Below are 22,116 nucleotides of genomic sequence, written 5' to 3' on the forward strand. Positions count from 1 at the left end.
TGGGGTATTGACTTTATGGGTCCATTTCCAAAATCTCATAACAATCTCTACATTCTCGTTACCATTGATTACGTATCTAAATGGGCGGAAGCACAAGTTCTTCCAACTAATGATGCACGAGTTGTAGTCAACTTCTTAAAACATCTTTTTGCAAGGTTCGGAACACCGAAAGCTTTAATAAGTGATCGGGGTACTCATTTTTGTAACAATCAACTTGAGAAAGTTCTAAAAAGATATGGAGTAACTCATAAAATCTCAACCGCTTATCATCCACAAACAAGTGGACAAGTTGAAAATACCAACCGAGCATTAAAACGTATTCTAGAGAAAACCGTAGGATCAAATCCGAAGGAATGGTCCATGAAATTTGTAATGACCCGCACTTTTTCGATCGTTCTATACTTATAAGATTAATATTTACATAAATTAAACCTTACCAACATGATAAGCAATCCAAATTGTTGAGATTTATGTTTTTGAAAAGAGTTTTACACAACGTTTGACCGTCTAGTTTGACCGATGATATCACGAACTATATAACATATGATAATTATACGTTTGTGTATATATATATGTATATATACATATTTAACATGATCTAAGAATGTTTTAATATCTCATTTTGTATTAATAACAACAAGTTATAAGTATATTTTGAAACTACTAACTTAAGTTTTCAAAACGATAACCATACGTAACGTTATTTGACATAAATACTTATGACTTATAATGTTTATACATATATCGTATAAGTAATGTATTTAATCACTTTTAAGAACTTAAATACATAAAACCATATAAGTGTATTCACAAAAGATAGCTATATTTGAATCCTCATTCCATTTTTCACAAAATTTCTATACGTATACCTAGAGTATTTGTACTCGTATCATACCTAGCTTCTATACGTATTTACTATTGGTATATACACATCAAATCACCACCTAACCAACCCTTGTTACTGCCCTTAGAGCTAGGTAATTAGAATTTGGAGGATAGCTTGACTAATTGCATAAAATTACAACTTGGAATTTTGTTTTGTCTCCCCCTTGGTCACGTTTTTATAGCCCTCCCCATATCAAACTTTTGATCACCATTTTCACTTCAAAATTACTCTCTAACTCTCTTACTTGAAAGCTCTAAGAACTCCATAACAATTCAGCAAAGTTCCAAGAAGATCTAGCTTCAAAAACACTACTTAATCACCATAAGAAAACTCTTACAACAACACTTCAAGAATCCTTTCCAAGAACACAAACTTACTTCCAATCTTTCATCCACTTCCATCACCCTTTTGATTCTAGCTTTTTACTTCTCTTTTACAGCAACCTTGTCCAAGGAACTTGAGGTAGAATCTATGTTCATAAACTTATTCGATTCATATATATATAGCTATCTTATTTTGTGGTATAAAAATTTAACAACAAGAACATAGTTTGAAAGTTTTCAAACTTGTTTGCAAACTAAATAGATCCTTCTAACTTAACTTTTAAAATACTTCAAGACCTGTAATATAACTTAAATATATGCTAACTTAACAAGGTAAAACTTGGTTTTTCAAAGAATACCTTAAAAACTGTTTTTACGACGTCGGAGTGCAACCGGGGACTGTTTTGGGTTGGATAATTAAAAACCATCTTAAACTTTGAATTGAAGGTTTATGTTCTGGAAAAATGATTTTTACTATGAATATGATAACACATAAAAATTTCATGATTTAATTCAAAGTATAAGTATTTTTAGAAAAATAATCATTTAAGGTTGTTTACATAAAGGAAAATGTTTAACTTCATAAGTTTCACTAAAGTTTCACCTATGCCGTGTGATTTTGAATACAAACCAAGGTATTTTCAGTTCATAGTCTTAAAGAGGGACTCGATCCAAGGAGATGGCAAGTTGAATCAACGAAAACGGATTTGTAATGAAGAAACTATGACCGAAACAAAATTGGTTATCCTAGACTTGTTTAACTTCGGGATTAATTGGGAAAAATTAAATAAAATCACATATTTTTAAAATAACATGATATTTTATATATATGTACTCATAATTTAATTTGATATGGTTCAGGATCACCCGTAAACAATACGAGAAGATTAATCATAAGATCCCATGATTGTACGCAACACGTCATTTGACAACACCGGTACTTTATGTACGCAACACGTCATTTGACAACACCGGTACCGTGGGTCAAGATTAATCTCGACCAATACATATACGATGGGGTTTTATTTATTTCGTTAGGGGGTTATTTATTTCATTGCGGGTATATTAAACATCTAAAAATGAACCATTAAAATTGAATTACTAACAACGAACTGCTAACTACGGACTAAGGAATTATTCAAAGTATTAAAAGTATAACAAGTATATATATGTGACGTTTGTTTAAAAAGAAAAGGTATTGATATATTATATATGGATAGGTTCGTGATATCAACCGGAGACCAAGTCAAATTATATATATCTTCAAGACAACAGTGAGTATATAGTCCCACTTTTAAAATCTAAATATTTCGGGATGAGAATACATGTATTTTATGTTTTATGATATGGACACAAGTAACTGAAAAATATATTCTACGTTGAGTTGTACCACTGGCATACTTCCCTGTAGCTTGGTAACTAATATTTACAGCGGTATTGTAAACGCGAATCCTGTTGATAGATCTATCGGGCCTGACAACCCCAACCGGACTGGACGACCAGTATTCAACGGTTGCACAGTACTTCGTTTCGTGACTACACTTGGTACAGTGTAGTAAGATTTCATATTAAAGGGAATATGCGACGTGATTAATTGTTAAGTATGGTTACCAAGTGCTCAACCACTTAGAATATTTTTATTAAACTGTTTATATACGAAATCTTGTGGTCTATATATATATATTGCTGCCGGCATTAAACCTATATCTCACCAACTTTATGTTGACCTTTTTAAAACATGTCTATTCTCAGGTGATTTCTAAAAGCTTCCGCTGCATCATGTTGAATCTAAGCAGGATCTTGCGTACGCATATTTGTGTCAAAAATAAGACTGCATATCCAAGAACTTGTGTTGTAAAATATGCTAGAAATCGGGTTGTTATTATCATTTGAAAAGTTTGTAAGTCGAAGATTATCGCTAAACGATAATCATCTTTATTTTGTCCAAAGCTTGTATCAAAAATAAGGATCATGGTTTGTAATGTATAATATATGCAGTTTTTCTTTTAAAAATGTCGCATATAGAGGTCAATACCTCGCAATGAAATCATACGTTATCTAACACGTTCTTATGGTTAAGGACGGGTTATGACATGTGGTATCAGAGCGGTGGTCTTAGCGAACCAGGTTTGCATTAGTGTGTCTAACTGATAAGTCGTTAGGATACATTAGTAAGTCTGGACTTTGACCGGGTCTGATTTAAAAACCATTGCTTATCATTGTTGGTTAAAATTTATATGTAAATATTATGTAGTACTAATGGGTTAGTTATTGTGTGATAGATGTCGGGCTCAAAACTTGTCATCACATTCAGCGACTCCGAATCAGAATCTTTAGATGGCGTTTCAGTCATTAACCTATCCGATGACGAAAATAATATCTTTGGGGAAGACTCACAAATTCCGGATGAACCGACTATAGAGAACCCGGAAAGTGAACCCGAGGAGGAAAGTGAACCCGAGGAGGAAAGTGAACCCGAGGAGGAAAGTGAACCCGAGGAAGAAATACAGGAAATTACGAAAGACAAGTTCGAATTAGGAAAGAAACGAAAGGCTAATGAATTAGAAAATTCAAATCCCGAGTTTAGTGAGGATGATGTGGCACCAACTCCACTAAACACTACCACCCCTATTCCCGCTATACCTATTCGTTCTATCCCGGCATCCAGTTCTTCAGCCCCACCGCCAAAATATAGGCAGACAGCTAGGATAAGCGTTAGGCCATTCCTTGAACCTAAACGTCCTAGAAAATAGACCAAACGATGCGCTGCCGTATTAAACCATGGGATCATATAATGTTTTGTATAATATTATTAGAGTGGTTTGCTTAATGTTCGATGTAAGATAAGCATATGTAAAATAGTGAAGTATGAAATGCAATAATTTTCCATGGTTAAGTATTATTTAGATTGTAGTAATTGGTTCTGTACTAAGCTATTAAGTATGAACATTAACGGGTAGGTACTACCCTAGATATAATTATAAAACGCTAATAAGAAGAAAAGGCTTTTATAATAATACCTAGTTCATATTATTAACAAGCTATAATGTACTATAAATACACACTACATCTATAATATTCCATGTGAATAATTATTTTCTTTCATTAGGAAATGGCGCGATTGAATCGAATGACGGAACAAGAAATCCAGGAACTCATCAATCAGCGAGTGAACGACAGAATGTTATGGGTCGAGGCTGCAAGAGGTGCTGCAGTTAACCCAAATCCTCGTGTGGGGTGCACTTACAAAACTTTTCAAGCTTGCAAGCCCTCATCATTCAGTGGAACAGAAGGACCGATCGGTTTAACCCGGTGGATAGAAAAGATGGAGACTGTGTTTAAAATCAGTGGTTGTGTTGAAAAGGACATGACCAAGTATGCATCGTGCACTTTACAAGATAGTGCACTCACGTGGTGGAAAAATTATGTGAAGGCTGTAGGAGGAGATGTAGCTTATGATACTCCATGGGAAGAATTCAAAACAATGTTAATCAACGAATATTGTCCAAGGAACGAGGTTAGGAAATTGGAAGATGAATTACGAAGTCTGAAGGTTATTGGTACTGAAATCACCAACTACAATCAGCGATTCATGGAATTAGTTTTGCTATGTCCTGAATTGGTTCCAACCGAAGAACGAAAGATTGAAATGTACAAAGATGGTTTGCCCAAAAAGGTCAAGGCAAATGTTACAGCATCGAAACCTAAGACAATTCATGAAGCTATAACCATGGCAAACGAGCTAATGGATCAGGTCATCATGGATAAGAAAGTATCCAATACTGATGTGAAGGTATCAGGTAACAAAAGAAAGTGGAATGGAAATTATGATCGAGGTAACCAACAACAATCTTTTAAGAAACAAGAAATCACGCAAGGTACGGGTAGTGGTTTAAGCTTTGGTTATAAAGGACAAAATCCTTTATGCAACCGATGCCACAAACATCACTCTGGCTACTGTAATGTGGTATGCAACAAATGTAATCGACAGGGTCATCTTGCTGAAGATTGTAGGGCTCTCGTTACAAATACAAATGGTACCAAGACTCCTGCCACCAATGCAAATAGAACTGCTTTGGCTACCGTTACTTGTTTTGGGTGTGGAAAACAAGGTCACTATAAGAGCCAGTGCCCGAATCCAGAGAAGAATGTCGGACCTGCACGTGGGAGAGCATTTGTTATTAATGCTAGAGAGGCACGCGAAGACCCGGAGCTTGTTACGGGTACGTTTACCATTAATAACTTATCCGCATCTATTATATTTGATACTAGTGCTGATAGAAGTTACGTGTGTAGAGACTTTCACGCTAAATTGAATTGTTCATCATTACCTCTAGATGCTAAGTACATGATTGAGTTAGCTAATGGTAAACTAATTAAAGCCGATAAAATTTGCCGTGATTATAAAATAAATTTAGCCGGAGAAACGTTTAAAATTGACTTGATACCCGTAGAATTAGGAAGTTTTGATGTAATAGTCGGCATGGACTGGATGTCCAAAATAGGAGCTGAAGTTGTGTGCGCCAAGAAGGCAATTCGCATTCCTCGTAAGAATAAAACGCCAGTAATGATTTATGGAGAGAAGGGTAACTCAAAGCTAAAACTCATTAGTTATTTGAAAGCTCAAAAGTGCTTGAAGAAAGGGTGCTATGCTATCTTAGCACATGTTAATAAAGTCGAAAAGAAAGAAAAAGAGAAGTGCATCAATGACGTGCCTGTGGCAAGAGATTTTCCTGAAGTATTTCCGGAAGAGTTGCCGGGATTACCTCCATTTAGATCTGTAGAATTTCAAATAGATTTAGTACCAGGAGCTGCACCAGTTGCCCGTGCTCCATATAGACTTGCACCGTCCGAGTTAAAAGAACTTCAGAGTCAGTTAAAAGAATTACTGGATCGTGGATTCATACGACCAAGTACTTCACCGTGGGGAGCTCCGATTCTATTTGTTAAAAAGAAAGATGGATCTTTTAGGATGTGTATAGATTATCGTGAATTAAATAAGTTAACTATCAAGAATCGGTATCCACTACCGAGAATTGATGACTTATTTGATCAACTGCAAGGATCATGTGTTTATTCGAAAATCGACCTAAGATCGGGATATCATCAATTACGTGTCAAAGAAGAAGATATACCGAAAACTGCTTTTCGGACACGTTACGGTCATTACGAATTTTTGGTCATGCCGTTTGGATTGACGAATGCGCCAGCTGTATTCATGGACCTCATGAATCGAGTTTGTAGTCCATATTTAGATAAGTTTGTTATTGTTTTCATTGATGACATTCTTATCTATTCTAAGAGTGAGCAAGAGCATGAGCAGCATTTAAGTTTAATATTAGAGTTGTTGAGAAAAGAACAGCTATACGCTAAATTTTCTAAGTGTGCTTTCTGGTTGAAAGAAGTGCAATTTCTTGGCCACGTTGTTAGTAGCAAAGGAATTCAGGTTGATCCAGCAAAAATTGAAGCCATTGAAAAATGGGAGACTCCTAAGACACCAATGCAGATACGCCAATTTTTGGGTTTAGCCGGTTATTATAGAAGGTTTATTCAAGATTTTTCCCGAATAGCTAAGCCGTTGACAGCGTTAACGCAAAAAGGGAAGAAATATGAATGGACTTCTGAGCAGGAGAGTGCATTTCAATTACTGAAAAAGAAGTTAACTACGGCGCCTATTTTATCGTTACCAGAAGGGAACGATGATTTTGAAATATATTGTGACGCTTCGCGACAAGGTTTTGGTTGCGTTCTTATGCAACGAAAGAAAGTTATTGCATACGCATCTCGACAATTGAAGATTCTCGAGCGGAATTATACGACGCATGATCTAGAACTGGGAGCAGTCGTGTTTGCATTGAAGATATGGAGACACTACTTGTATGGGGTTAAATGCACTGTGTTTACTGATCATAAAAGCCTTCAACATATTTTTGATCAGAAACAGCTGAACATGAGGCAACGTAGGTGGGTCGAGCTGATAAACGACTATGATTGTGAAATTCGTTATCATCCCGGGAAAGCGAATGTGGTGGCCGATGCTTTAAGCAGAAAGGAACGAGAACCAATTCGAGTACGAGCGATGAACATAAAAATTCGCATGAATCTCAACTCACAAATCAAAGAGGCTCAACGAGAAGCACTTACTAAAGAAAATATAGGAAATGAAATAATGAAGAAGTATGAGAAGCAACTCGTTATACGGGAAGATGGAACTCGATATTTTGCAAATCGTATTTGGGTACCGAAGTTGGGTGGATTGAGGAAGTTGATATTGAATGAGGCACATAAGACAAGATACTCGATACATCCTGGAGTTGGAAAGATGTATCAAGATCTTAAGACGCATTATTGGTGGCCTAATTTAAAGACAGACGTTGCAACATATGTTGGGGAGTGTTTAACTTGTTCTAAAGTCAAAGCTGAACACCAAAAGCCGTCAGGGTTACTTCAACAACCAGAAATCCCAGAATGGAAATGGGATGGTATTACCATGGATTTCATCACGAAGTTACCAAAGACTGCCTGGGGATACGACACCATTTGGGTGATTGTTGATCGTCTCACCAAGTCTGCACATTTTTTGCCTATAAAGGAAACGGATAGAATGGAGAAACTATTACGATTGTATGTAAAGGAAATTGTTTCAAGGCATGGAATACCTATTTCCATTATATCCGATCGTGATAGTAGATTTACCTCAAAGTTCTGGCAATCACTACAGGAGGCACTAGGAACTCGTTTGGATATGAGTACCGCATATCATCCGCAAACGGACGGGCAGAGTGAAAGAACAATTCAGACTCTTGAAGACATGCTCAGGGCATGTGTGATCGATTTTGGAAACGGATGGGATAAGTATTTACCGTTAGCAGAATTCTCGTATAATAATAGTTATCATGCGAGCATTAAAGCTGCACCATTCGAAGCACTGTATGGAAGGAAGTGTAGGTCCCCTATCTGTTGGAATGAAGTAGGAGATCGACAATTAACTGGACCCGAGATCATCCATGAAACTACTGAGAAGATAGTGCAAATCAAGGAGAAATTGAAAACAGCCCGTAGTCGCCAAAAGAGCTACGCCGATGTCCGAAGGAAACCATTAGAGTTTCAGATCGGTGACATGGTTATGTTAAAGGTGTCACCTTGGAAAGGTGTAATACGTTTTGGAAAAAGGGGTAAACTAAACCCAAGGTATGTAGGCCCGTTCAAAATTATCGAACGCATTGGACCGGTAGCTTATCGACTCGAGTTACCGCAACAACTCGCCGGAGTACATAATACATTTCACATCTCAAACCTTAAAAAGTGTCTTGCAAAGGAAGACCTCACCATTCCTCTTGAAGAAATCCATGTCGATGAGAAACTACAATTCATCGAAGAACCAATCGAAATCATGGACCGTGAAGTTAAACAGCTCAAGCAGAGCAACATACCGATCGTTAAGGTTCGTTGGAATGCTCGAAGAGGTCCTGAGTTTACTTGGGAACGAGAGGATCAGATGAAACAAAAGTATCCACATTTGTTTCTCGATGACGCAAAATAGGTACAATTTTAAAATTTCGAGACGAAATTTATTTAACGGGTAGGTACTGTAATGACCCGCACTTTTTCGATCGTTCTATACTTATAAGATTAATATTTACATAAATTAAACCTTACCAACATGATAAGCAATCCAAATTGTTGAGATTTATGTTTTTGAAAAGAGTTTTACACAACGTTTGACCGTCTAGTTTGACCGATGATATCACGAACTATATAACATATGATAATTATACGTTTGTGTATATATATGTGTATATACATATTTAACATGATCTAAGAATGTTTTAATATCTCATTTTGTATTAATAACAACAAGTTATAAGTATATTTTGAAACTACTAACTTAAGTTTTCAAAACGATAACCATACGTAACGTTATTTGACATAAATACTTATGACTTATAATGTTTATACATATATCATATAAGTAATGTATTTAATCACTTTTAAGAACTTAAATACATAAAACCATATAAGTGTATTCATAAAAGATAGCTATATTTGAATCCTCATTCCATTTTTCACAAAATTTCTATACGTATACCTAGAGTATTTGTACTCGTATCATACCTAGCTTCTATACGTATTTACTATTGGTATATACACATCAAATCACCACCTAACCAACCCTTGTTACTGCCCTTAGAGCTAGGTAATTAGAATTTGGAGGATAGCTTGACTAATTGCATAAAATTACAACTTGGAATTTTGTTTTGTCTCCCCCTTGGTCACGTTTTTATAGCCCTCCCCATATCAAACTTTTGATCACCATTTTCACTTCAAAATTACTCTCTAACTCTCTTACTTGAAAGCTCTAAGAACTCCATAACAATTCAGCAAAGTTCCAAGAAGATCTAGCTTCAAAAACACTACTTAATCACCATAAGAAAACTCTTACAACAACACTTCAAGAATCCTTTCCAAGAACACAAACTTACTTCCAATCTTTCATCCACTTCCATCACCCTTTTGATTCTAGCTTTTTACTTCTCTTTTACAGCAACCTTGTCCAAGGAACTTGAGGTAGAATCTATGTTCATAACCTTATTCGATTCATATATATATAGCTATCTTATTTTGTGGTATAAAAATTTAACAACAAGAACATAGTTTGAAAGTTTTCAAACTTGTTTGCAAACTAAATAGATCCTTCTAACTTAACTTTTAAAATACTTCAAGACCTGTAATATAACTTAAATATATGCTAACTTAACAAGGTAAAACTTGGTTTTTCAAAGAATACCTTAAAAACTGTTTTTACGACGTCGGAGTGCAACCGGGGACTGTTTTGGGTTGGATAATTAAAAACCATCTTAAACTTTGAATTGAAGGTTTATGTTCTGGAAAAATGATTTTTACTATGAATATGATAACACATAAAAATTTCATGATTTAATTCAAAGTATAAGTATTTTTAGAAAAATAATCATTTAAGGTTGTTTACATAAAGGAAAATGTTTAACTTCATAAGTTTCACTAAAGTTTCACCTATGCTGTGTGATTTTGAATACAAACCAAGGTATTTTCAGTTCATAGTCTTAAAGAGGGACTCGATCCAAGGAGATGGCAAGTTGAATCAACGAAAACGGATTTGTAACGAAGAAACTATGACCGAAACAAAATTGGTTATCCTAGACTTGTTTAACTTCGGGATTAATTGGGAAAAATTAAATAAAATCACATATTTTTAAAATAACATGATATTTTATATATATGTACTCATAATTTAATTTTATATGGTTCAGGATCACCCGTAAACAATACGAGAAGATTAATCATAAGATCCCATGATTGTACGCAACACGTCATTTGACAACACCGGTACTTTATGTACGCAACACGTCATTTGACAACACCGGTACCGTGGGTCAAGATTAATCTCGACCAATACATATACGATGGGGTTTTATTTATTTCGTTAGGGGGTTTTATTTATTTCATTGCGGGTATATTAAACATCTAAAAATGAACCATTAAAATTGAATTACTAACAACGAACTGCTAACTACGGACTAAGGAATTATTCAAAGTATTAAAAGTATAACAAGTATATATATGTGACGTTTGTTTAAAAAGAAAAGGTATTGATATATTATATATGGATAGGTTCGTGATATCAACCGGAGACCAAGTCAAATTATATATATCTTCAAGACAACAGTGAGTATATAGTCCCACTTTTAAAATCTAAATATTTCGGGATGAGAATACATGTATTTTATGTTTTACGATATGGACACAAGTAACTGAAAAATATATTCTACGTTGAGTTGTACCACTGGCATACTTCCCTGTAGCTTGGTAACTAATATTTACAGCGGTATTGTAAACGCGAATCCTGTTGATAGATCTATCGGGCCTGACAACCCCAACCGGACTGGACGACCAGTATTCAACGGTTGCACAGTACTTTGTTTCGTGACTACACTTGGTACAGTGTAGTAAGATTTCATATTAAAGGGAATATGCGACGTGATTAATTGTTAAGTATGGTTACCAAGTGCTCAACCACTTAGAATATTTTTATTAAACTGTTTATATACGAAATCTTGTGGTCTATATATATATATATTGCTGCCGGCATTAAACCTATATCTCACCAAATTTATGTTGACCTTTTTAAAACATGTCTATTCTCAGGTGATTTCTAAAAGCTTCCGCTGCATCATGTTGAATCTAAGCAGGATCTTGCGTACGCATATTTGTGTCAAAAATAAGACTGCATATCCAAGAACTTGTGTTGTAAAATATGCTAGAAATCAGGTTGTTATTATCATTTGTAAAGTTTGTAAGTCGAAGATTATCGCTAAACGATAATCATCTTTATTTTGTCCAAAGCTTGTATCAAAAATAAGGATCATGGTTTGTAATGTATAATATATGCAGTTTTTCTTTTAAAAATGTCGCATATAGAGGTCAATACCTCGCAATGAAATCATACGTTATCTAACACGTTCTTATGGTTAAGGACGGGTTATGACAAAATTGGAGGATGCACTCTGGGCTTTTAGAACAGCCTACAAAACTCTAATTGGAACCACACCTTTTAAACTCGTTTACGGAAAAGCATGTCACCTTCCAGTAGAAATTGAACACAAAGCATTTTGGGCTTTGAAGACATGTAATCTTGATTTACATGAAGCCGGACGTTTACGATTAAGTCAATTAAACGAATTAGAAGAATTAAGACATGAAGCATATGAAAATTCGTTAATCTATAAAGAAAGAACGAAGAAATGGCATGATAAAAGAATCAGAAGTTCAAAAGAATTTAAAGAAGGAGATAGAGTTCTTCTTTTCAATTCACGATTCAAGCTATTTCCTGGAAAATTAAAATCAAGATGGTCTGGACCATTCATAGTCAAAAGAGTTTTCCCATACGGAACAATAGAGTTAATAAATTCAAATGGGATCGAATTTAAAGTTAATGGTTACAGAGTTAAACATTACATACATGGTCCGATGGAAGTTGACAATGAAGTCAATCATAATTTCACTACCCAAGAAAACCTTCAAAATGAAAACATAAATATGTTATCAACAACATATGAAAAATCAAAATTGAAAAATGAGGAGGATTCAAATTGGAGTGATGAAGAAGAATTTCTATACAAACCTCCCATTCCAAGAAATGAAGAAAAAGAAGTTTAAATAGAAGTGAAAGAACCAAGAAAAGAACACCCGAAAAAGGTTAAACCAACTCGACTTACTAAAGAAGGAGACCCGGGTGAATTTATCATTTCTTGCTTGCTTAATGATGGTGCTATATATAATGGACTCGCAGATTTAGGAGCAAGTGCAAATATTATGCCTCTTTCCTTATACAAAAGATTAGGTATGTGTAAATTAAAACCAACCAAAATAGGTGTTCAAACATTTGACCTAACCATTAAACACCCGGTTGGAATAGCAAATAATTTACTTGTTAACGTGAGAAGTTTGACCTTTGTTGCGAACTTCATAGTTATTAATATAGAGGAAAACCTTGATATTCCTCTAATTTTAGGTCGCCCATTTTTAGCAACCACCGAAGCATTCATTGATGTAAGAGAAGGTAGAATGACACTTAGGGATGGTGATAAATCGGTCACCTTTGTGAACCAAAAGTTTAGATCTCCACCAACCAAAACTGTTAAACCAATAAAAACGCATAAGTGTGGGGAAGATGAAGAAACACTTAATGATGATCCGATAACAAAGAACCCCGTTGATGATACGAAATTAGATGAACCCGTCTTGAATAGTTCAACGAAGAAACTTTATAAACGGATTCACGATGCTAGGATTAAGGGAAACTTTAAGTTACGTAACCGATTAGTATCCAATTTATCGCCAAAAGAAAAGGCGATGTTAGTTGAATTTGTGAAAGTTACGGAGGAAATCAACAAATGGATTGAAGCAAAAGTCAGAGATATACAAGTTGTTGATGAACCAATTGACAATGAAGTTAATCACAAATTCGATACCACAGCTAACTAAGTGTGGGGAGAATCGGATCTTTTTAGGGTAATTTTATGTTAGAGTTAGATTTTCTGTTTTTGTGTAGTTCTCAAGAATGGAATCCGAATGGTCTTTCCCTAGCAGACCCTAAAGAACTAGTCTTCTCCCCTCATTCTGAATTTTTATTTTTTTTAGGTTTTACACGATGAAGAATTCCTTTGATCTGAACCATGGTCTAATGCTATACGCTATGATTACTAAACGTAATAATGACACACTTCCAAGTGACCCGGTGTCAGTAATAAGAAGCAGATGTGACGAAGTAAGGAAAGAACTCAGAAAAGATCATCATAAGATACATTTTGGTAAAGGAAAATCAAAATCCACAACGAAAAGAAGAGCACGACACCTTGAAAGATGTTATAAATGCGGAAAAAGGTCACACGAAGGTAAATGTTCAAATAATCAAACATATTCAAATACCGAATTTGTTACTCTATGCAGAGAAGGACCGTTTATATGTTTAGAAGAAAAGATATTGAAGATTCGAGGTTATGCTTACATAGCTATGGAGAACCAAATCACACGACTGTCCTATGAGTCGGCTAAAGCAGGTCTCTGAGAATTCTTTCTCATAGGTAAGTATGTACAGTTTTTATTTTTATTTTTATTATTTTTAACCTTTTGATAATAAACGCTAAATCGTTCGCTATAAAGTATTAAATTGGTATTCAATAAAATTAGGTATGCGTAACCGAAATTATTGATATCATACAAAAATTTATTACATCACTGTGAAATTTACCGTTTATTCTTAAGGTATAAATATCTTTAATCAATCAACCCAAAATATTTCAGAAATTCGTCAGGAGTAAAACTAGGTTATTGAACCGAAATTACTTTACCGAAAAGAGGGGCGTATATTTTTGATAATATTTGATTGATTAAAGTGGGATAAAAGACCAAAAAGATTTTAAATTTTAATTTTTACCATGTTTTTAAAATTAATATATAAATATTAAATTAATATTGTAAACTTTTTAAAATCAATATATTTAAGTTTGTAAATATTTGAAAAATTAATATTTTTAATATAAGTTTGTATATATAAAAACAAAAATATAATATAAATTTGGTATGAATTTTTAATATGAATTTTTAATTTTATGCATTTTGGTGTGAATTTAAAAACAAAAATTTACTTTATTTCATTAAGTTAAAAATGTGATTTCTAAAAATTCGTCGTAAGTTGAAAACTAGGTCGTTGAACCGAAATTGCTTTACCCGAGGGAGGGACGAGAAATTTTATTATCATTATTTTTAATCTTATTGAATTAAAGTATGCAAAAGAAAAAAAAACCAAAAATTTTTGCTTTTAAAACAAACGCCAATATGTCTGGAAACTTTGGTAAAATTTAATCATTTTTCTACGCTAATCACCCTCAATAATTTAAATTGTACTGATTTCTTGCAAATGAGGACATTGCAAGATCTCAAGTGTGGGAAGGGGTTAAATTCTTTCGGATTTTTAAAATTTTTGACTTATACACTTGGTTACCATTAAAAATACTAGTAACGCAGTAGTTGTATTAGAATCTAGTGCTCTCTGATAATAAAGAACATCCCTAGTCTTATATACTGACTACCCAATTCTAGTAAAATTTTTCAAAATTTTCAATTAAATGAACTCAAAATCATGTTTATACAAATTTATGAACGATAAAACTAGGTGTTAACACCGAAATTATTATTACCTCGGAAAGGACATAAATTAAGAAACAACCCAAAATGTTAAAATTCATTTAAAATGGAATAGAGGACAATAAAAAGGCAAAGAAAGGAAAATAAAAGCCAAGTGTGGGAAAAATTTACCAAGTTATTTAGAACATATATCACATATTTTTGTACAAATAATTGAAGATACTTTTGTTTTGGACAAAATTAACCGTTTTACCCGGTAAATTGTAATATATTTGAAAGAAAGATGGATCTACACGATGAATCAATTCCATCATTAAAAGGAAGTAAAGTCTTTCGAAAAAGACACGCGCTTCTTGATTTAGGTCAGGAAGTTGTCGTCCAGACCAGCTGAAGGTTGACAAAAAATCTAGAAAAATCATCTCTAAAATCAGCAGGAAATCCACGGACCTCAGCATCAAACAGGGTCGCCAAGTGGTCAGACTTATCCTAACCATGAGAGGATCTGTCTTGTAAAATGGGGAGGACGTCGTGCAAATTAGGTGGATAAGACTAATGAATCAGACCCCCAGAAAGGATAATCTCCTTAAAGATCAAAAATCAGCTTTTAAGACTGATATTACTCAATCCTAGAGATTGACCTTAAAGATTGAGAATTACAAACTCATGGAATTCGATGATATCTAAACTCGAGCTTGAACGAGAAAATATTTTGATCAAAATTACAAACTTATTTGTTTTCTGAAAACCCATTTTCAATGCGTTCATTACCATTGAACGTAAAATTCTAGGAATTCACCTGGAATTCATTAGGTCACCTGAACCAAATCGGGTGTCAACCGTAAGAACGGTGGTTGCATAGCATGGTCAAAGACAGGACCTTGTGTCAGACCGAAAAATTATAAGGGTGAGCTTTACTATTGCTCCTACAAAGGATAGTAATTGCATCCGATACGTTATAGACCATAATTAAAAGCATGTCAGGGGACATTGCCTTAACAGTTGCTTGTTCAACGCTTTCCTTTACAATCGGACGGTAGTTTACCGAAAGGTAATATATGGAGCAAGTAAATTGGACGTGTTGCTTTCCCAATACAAGGTTAGCAAGTGGGTGACACAAAACCGCAAGTTTTGAGCTAAAATTTTCTAATATGAAACCCACCAAACCCACAAAAACAATTTGCAAACACCGGTGAAGGGTTATTCCGGAAAACTTATCTAGGGTAAAAGCTAGAATGAATTTTCAAAAAGATCAAATGTTTTCATAAAGATCCAATTTCCTAAAGGATCTAATTTTTCATAGTCATGTGGGACTGTAAACCACATCGTTACTACCATTGTTCATACCGCCGTATAGAAATCACTCATGTACAAAGTGTGAAGAATAAAGAAGTGATTCTAGTATTTTTATTTCAAGACTATATTGCTTGAGGACAATCAACGATCAAGTGTGGGAATATTTGATAATGCTAAAAACGAACATATATTTCATAGCATTATCCCTCAAGAAAGACAAGCTTTTAGTTGCAATTGTTCTATTTACAAGTGATATTCGTTTAAATAATAAAAGGTGAAGACAAAAGATAGATTCGACGAATTGAAGACGCAAACGACCAAAAATCTAAAAAGTATAAAGTACAATCAAAGTGGTTCAAATTATTTATGAGAAACATTTCAAAATTACAAAAGTACAAGACGCGAAACGCAAAATACAAGATATTAAATTGTACGCAAGGATGTTTGAAAATCCGGAACCGGGACCAGAGTCAACTCTCAACGCTTGACGCAACGGACTAAAAATTACAAGTCAACTATGCACATGAATATAATATAATATATAATTAATTCTTAAAATTATATATATATTATATTATATTTATAAAACCGTCGGCAAGAAGCAAACAAACTCATGTGAGCTGGAAAAAGAGGCCATGTGATCGCATGGCCTGTGTGATGACCCAGGAATTTTTGACCAAATTTAAACCTAATCTTGATAAGTTTCCGACACGATAAGCAAAGTCTGTAATGTTGAGTCTCGAAAATTTTGAACTGTTTCATATATACATTTGACCTCGACCAGTTTCGACGATTCACGAACAATTAATTGTAAATAGAAATGTATATATAAATAATTATATATAAATAATTATAGTAAAAATAATAACAAACTAATATATACACTGGTGTTATAGATAAACATGTAAAATAATATAGCGTACTAACGAAAACCATTATGTTATTATATATATATATATATATATATATATATATATATATATATATATATATATATATATATATATATATATATATATGAATAATACTTGTAAATATATAATAATATATTAAATTTAATTGTTTAAAGATATACAATTAATATATTTATTTAAGTAATAAAACTTGTATTTAAAACTGTTTATAGAAAGTATGTTAAAAATAAATGATTTCGAGCCAAATAGTAAACGTCTTTAATACCCGGTTGACTTTTCATTAGTGTTCATATAGATCTAATACGAGTTTATGTAGATTAAAACTAAAAGTTAAACTGTAAATCTATTACGAAAGTTTTAGGGTTGACAAAAGTATTTTTACCTTTTTAGTTTAGATTTTAGTACTCCGTACATTTTAATTGGAACAGAAAATAAATAATTAATGAACCTTTTTTATCAGGTTTCAAACAGTTAATGACTAAAATAATTAAATATACTTAAGCTAAAAATTTGAGGTTTTTAGGAAGACTTTATGTATTAACTGTTTAGCAATGGACACGATATTAATCCGTAAAATTCTGTAGGTACACATAAACAAGAGAATGGCAGCTGGATTCAATTAATGCAATATTAATATTATTATATTATATCATTTTTCTTCTTTTTAAGAACACATGTTATTATAGTTATAATTAATATTATTTAACATAAGATTATAATATATTTACATACACACGACTACATCTATGAACAAACACAAAACCATTTTCGATCATAATCATTCAACCATTTTTCTCATTCTTATCTCCATCATGGCCAAACCCGGTAACCATCACCAGTCAACATGAACCACCTTCGATTAATTACCTTGCACCACTCTCTTCGTTGTTCAAAACCACCATCTTGTAACCATGAATCACCATCGACCTCCATCACTATCACTCATTTGATTTGTTGTTACTCAACGAAAACCCGAAACTCTTTTCTTGATCTTCTTATGTGAACATCAACCACCACCTTTGTCATTTGAACTCCATCTAGACAATCACCTTTACTTCCTTACTCTCTTCTTCCTTACTCTCTTCTTCGAGTAACACCTGAGACTCTATTCGAATCAAACAGGTATGAAACAACTTGCAAGTCACCAATTTGAACCACCAAGGTCGTAACCCGCTACCTCTTTTTTTTTTCTCCTCTCTCTTCTTTGTTGTTACTTTCTGTTATCTGTTGTAACATCCACACTCGCTTAGCTATTTTCTCACTGCTTCCTGTTTTAAATTGACAAACACACCTCAAAGAAAACCCACTCGTTTTATCTCTATATGTGGGACGGTTTTCTACTCCATAAATATATTGGGATAAACTTATATTCCTATTAGTTAATACAACTAGGGCCCGATTTAATCATTAAAGTTAAAGGTAACTAGACTATATTGAAAGAAAAGAAGAGTGGAGCAAGTAGGAGGAAACTTTCGGTGGACCTTTATTCAATTCCACAAACGCATGCACTTGATTTTGGACACATATTTTATTTGTTTTGGCCGAAACACTTGGAGTATTGTGGGAAAATTTTGCGTTTTCTTTTACTTCCTGTGTGACCGACAGTCTCAAGTGAAACCCTATATTTTTTTTTTATTTTTTTCATGCTAAACGATCTGGTACTAGAACCTATCCTAAATAACTTATCACTTGACAAGTTGTTGGATCGAGAGTTGTTTAAAATTCATGATGGACCAGCGTATTTTTTTTTTGAAGCCATGATTTCTTTTCTCTTTGATTGAGCTTCGGTTTTCCTTGGGCCGTAACCCAACTTCTGATGGGCCGTAGCAATGACAGTGATGATATTATGATGATGGAGTGATTATTAAGATTAAAATGATGATAAATGTAATATTAGAAATACGAATCATGATAATGATGATGCTATGTTGAAGATGATACATAAATGATTAAGTATGATGATGATAATCTTAGATTAATGATGTTGATGTTATGATCATAAAATATATAATGAAGAATGACGATGCCATGTATGAAGAACAAGACAGGCGTATAGCTTATGTAAATTTAATCCAGAATTAAAACAGAAATGAAGTGGTTAGAGTGATGGTTTGGGTGCAAGTAGGGGAAACAACAGGTCTCGGGTTCAAACCCAGGCAAAGACAGTTATTTTCCTTTTTGGAGCTTTTTCTTGTGAGGTAGTATTGTTATTACTCTTATTATTATTATTATTATTATTATTATTATTATTATTATTATTATTATTATTATTATTATTATTATTATTATTATTATTACTATTATTATTATTATTAAGTACTAATTATTAGGTATTGTATTAGTAAGTATTAAGTACTATTATTAATATATAAGTATTATTATTAATACCATTATTATTATCATTAGAAAAATCATTATTATTATAAATATTATAATTATTAGTATTATTATTAACATTATTATCGTTTTTAATCAAAATTTATAAAATTATCATTTAGGTTATTATCAGTATAGATATTATTATTAATACTATTATTATCATCATTATTACTTTCATATTAACAGTATTATTATAACAAATAAATATTTTCTATATAAGAGTATGTTATTTACAACTACCTCAATACATCAAATTATATATATTAAGGTTATTTATATAAATATTTACATATAACAAATTGTTGATTCTTGAGATAATATTAATCATATGTATATATAAAAACTATAAAACATTAACTATATTAAATATATACAAGTTAAATATATAAGTTATATAATTTAAGATATAATATATAAATTTTATTCGAATGTGATTATATGTATTAATATACACATAAATGATATAGGTTCGTGAATCCGAAGTCAACCCTGCATTTGTTCAATGTCGTCATATGTATTTTTACTATAAAATACAGTATTGTGAGTTTCATTTGCTCCCTTTTTAAATGCTTTTTCAATATATATATTTTTGGGACTGAGAATACATGCACTACTTTTATAACTGTTTTACGAAATAGACACAAGTAATCAAAACTACATTATATGGTTGAATGATCGAAGCCGAATATGCCCCTTTTACTTGGTAACCTAAGAATTAGTAAACCGATCTACTAATTGACGCGAATCCTAAAGATAGATCTATCGGGCCCAACAAGCCCCATCCAAAGTACCGGATGCTTTAGTACTTCGAAATTTATATCATGTCCGAAGGAGGATCCCGGAATGATGGGGATATTCTTATATGCATATTGTGAATGTCGGTTACCAGGTGTTCAATCCATATGAATGATATTTTTGTCTCTATGCATGGGACGTATGTTTATGAGAAATGGAAATATGAAATCTTGTGGTCTATTAAAATTATGAAATGATTATTTATGATGAACTAATGAACTCACCAACCTTTTGGTTGACACTTGAAAGCATGTTTATTCTCAGGTATGAAAGAAATCTTCCGCTGTGCATTTACTCATTTTAGAGACATTACTTGGAGTCATTCATGACATATTTCAAAAGACGTTGCATTCGAGTCGTTGAGTTCATCAAGATTATTATTAAGTCATTTATAGTTTAGATATATTATGAAATGGTATGCATGTCGTCAACTTTCAATGTAAATGAAAGTTTGTCTTTTAAAAACGAATGTAATGTTTGTAAAATGTATCATATAGAGGTCAAGAACCTCGCGATGTAATCAACTGTTGTGAATCGTTTATAATCGATGTGGACTTCATCCGGATGGATTGGGACGGGTCTTCACAGTTGGTATCAGAGCGATGGTCTTAGCGAACCAGGTCTTGCATTAGTTAGTCTAACTGATAGTCGTTAGGATGCATTAGTGAGTCTGGACTTCGACCGTGTCTGCATGTCAAAGTTTTGCTTATCATTTAGTGTCGAAAATTAATTGCTTATCATCCTTAAAGTCTAGACACGTCTTACTGCCACTATTGCATAGACAGTGTATAGATAAATTCATATCTTAGCGTACCTATTACTGTAAACTTTGCCTGTCGTATTCCGTAGATTCCCCCGTAACTTATGGGATTTTAGTATTATATATGCATATGTAAATTATGTATTGCAGGGTACTAATCTACATCCTATAATCTATTTCTTATCGAAAATCTTTCATCTGATCGTACGAGATGAATCCCTCAACCAGTTCGAGCCCCTTAGATTCTGATAGCTATTCTGATAGTTATTCCGACAGCTATTCCGACATAGATGTTCACCTAAGCTCTGAAAACAGCGTCACCGGCATGAATCAACCAATCAGCCATTATCAATTCATCTGATGGGTTTGTAGTCGACTTAATTAATGGAAACGCACAGAAGGCAATCCCTTCAACCAACCGAATTCACCTCTTGACAATGAACCTGAAGCGTTTACCAGCGAACCTGTTCGAGACACCATTTTCAGTCTCATTTCCAGGGTAACTCGACAAGATTATATTCTATCTACAATTCTGAACCTTATTCATCCGCTCGTTCCGACCGACAATCATCCTGGAGTAATAAGTCAACGAACTTCGTGCTCGAATAATCAATTTGGAGAATATATTGCAAAATGTACCAGCTTCAGTAACATCATCGGCACCAACAGTACCATCAAAAATCCATGACTCAACATCTCCTTCTATACCTCGAGTATAATCATCGTTCCATATATCGTTCTACCTCAATTATCTTCGTTCTTCATGGCAATTATGTAATCTTTAATGTTTTAGAGATTATATATTCTTGTTCTAATAGTAAACCAAATGAGTTTAATATCATATTAACTCAATGAATCCATGATTACATCTGAAGAAAATATATATGTATATATATTTTCATAAAGATTGTAATTAAAAATTCTTTCGTACAAACTGTTAATGATGAAAATATTTTAACGGGTAGGTAATACCCGAGGAATATTTATATTTCACATTAATGAGTTACACTGTACATTCTTCGAATCTGATTCAACAGTAATTTACTATCCTGCTTGCAACCACAGCTATACGAATCCGTT

The sequence above is a fragment of the Rutidosis leptorrhynchoides genome, chromosome 3 (assembly GCF_046630445.1).
Source record: "Rutidosis leptorrhynchoides isolate AG116_Rl617_1_P2 chromosome 3, CSIRO_AGI_Rlap_v1, whole genome shotgun sequence".
NCBI lineage: Eukaryota > Viridiplantae > Streptophyta > Magnoliopsida > Asterales > Asteraceae > Rutidosis > Rutidosis leptorrhynchoides.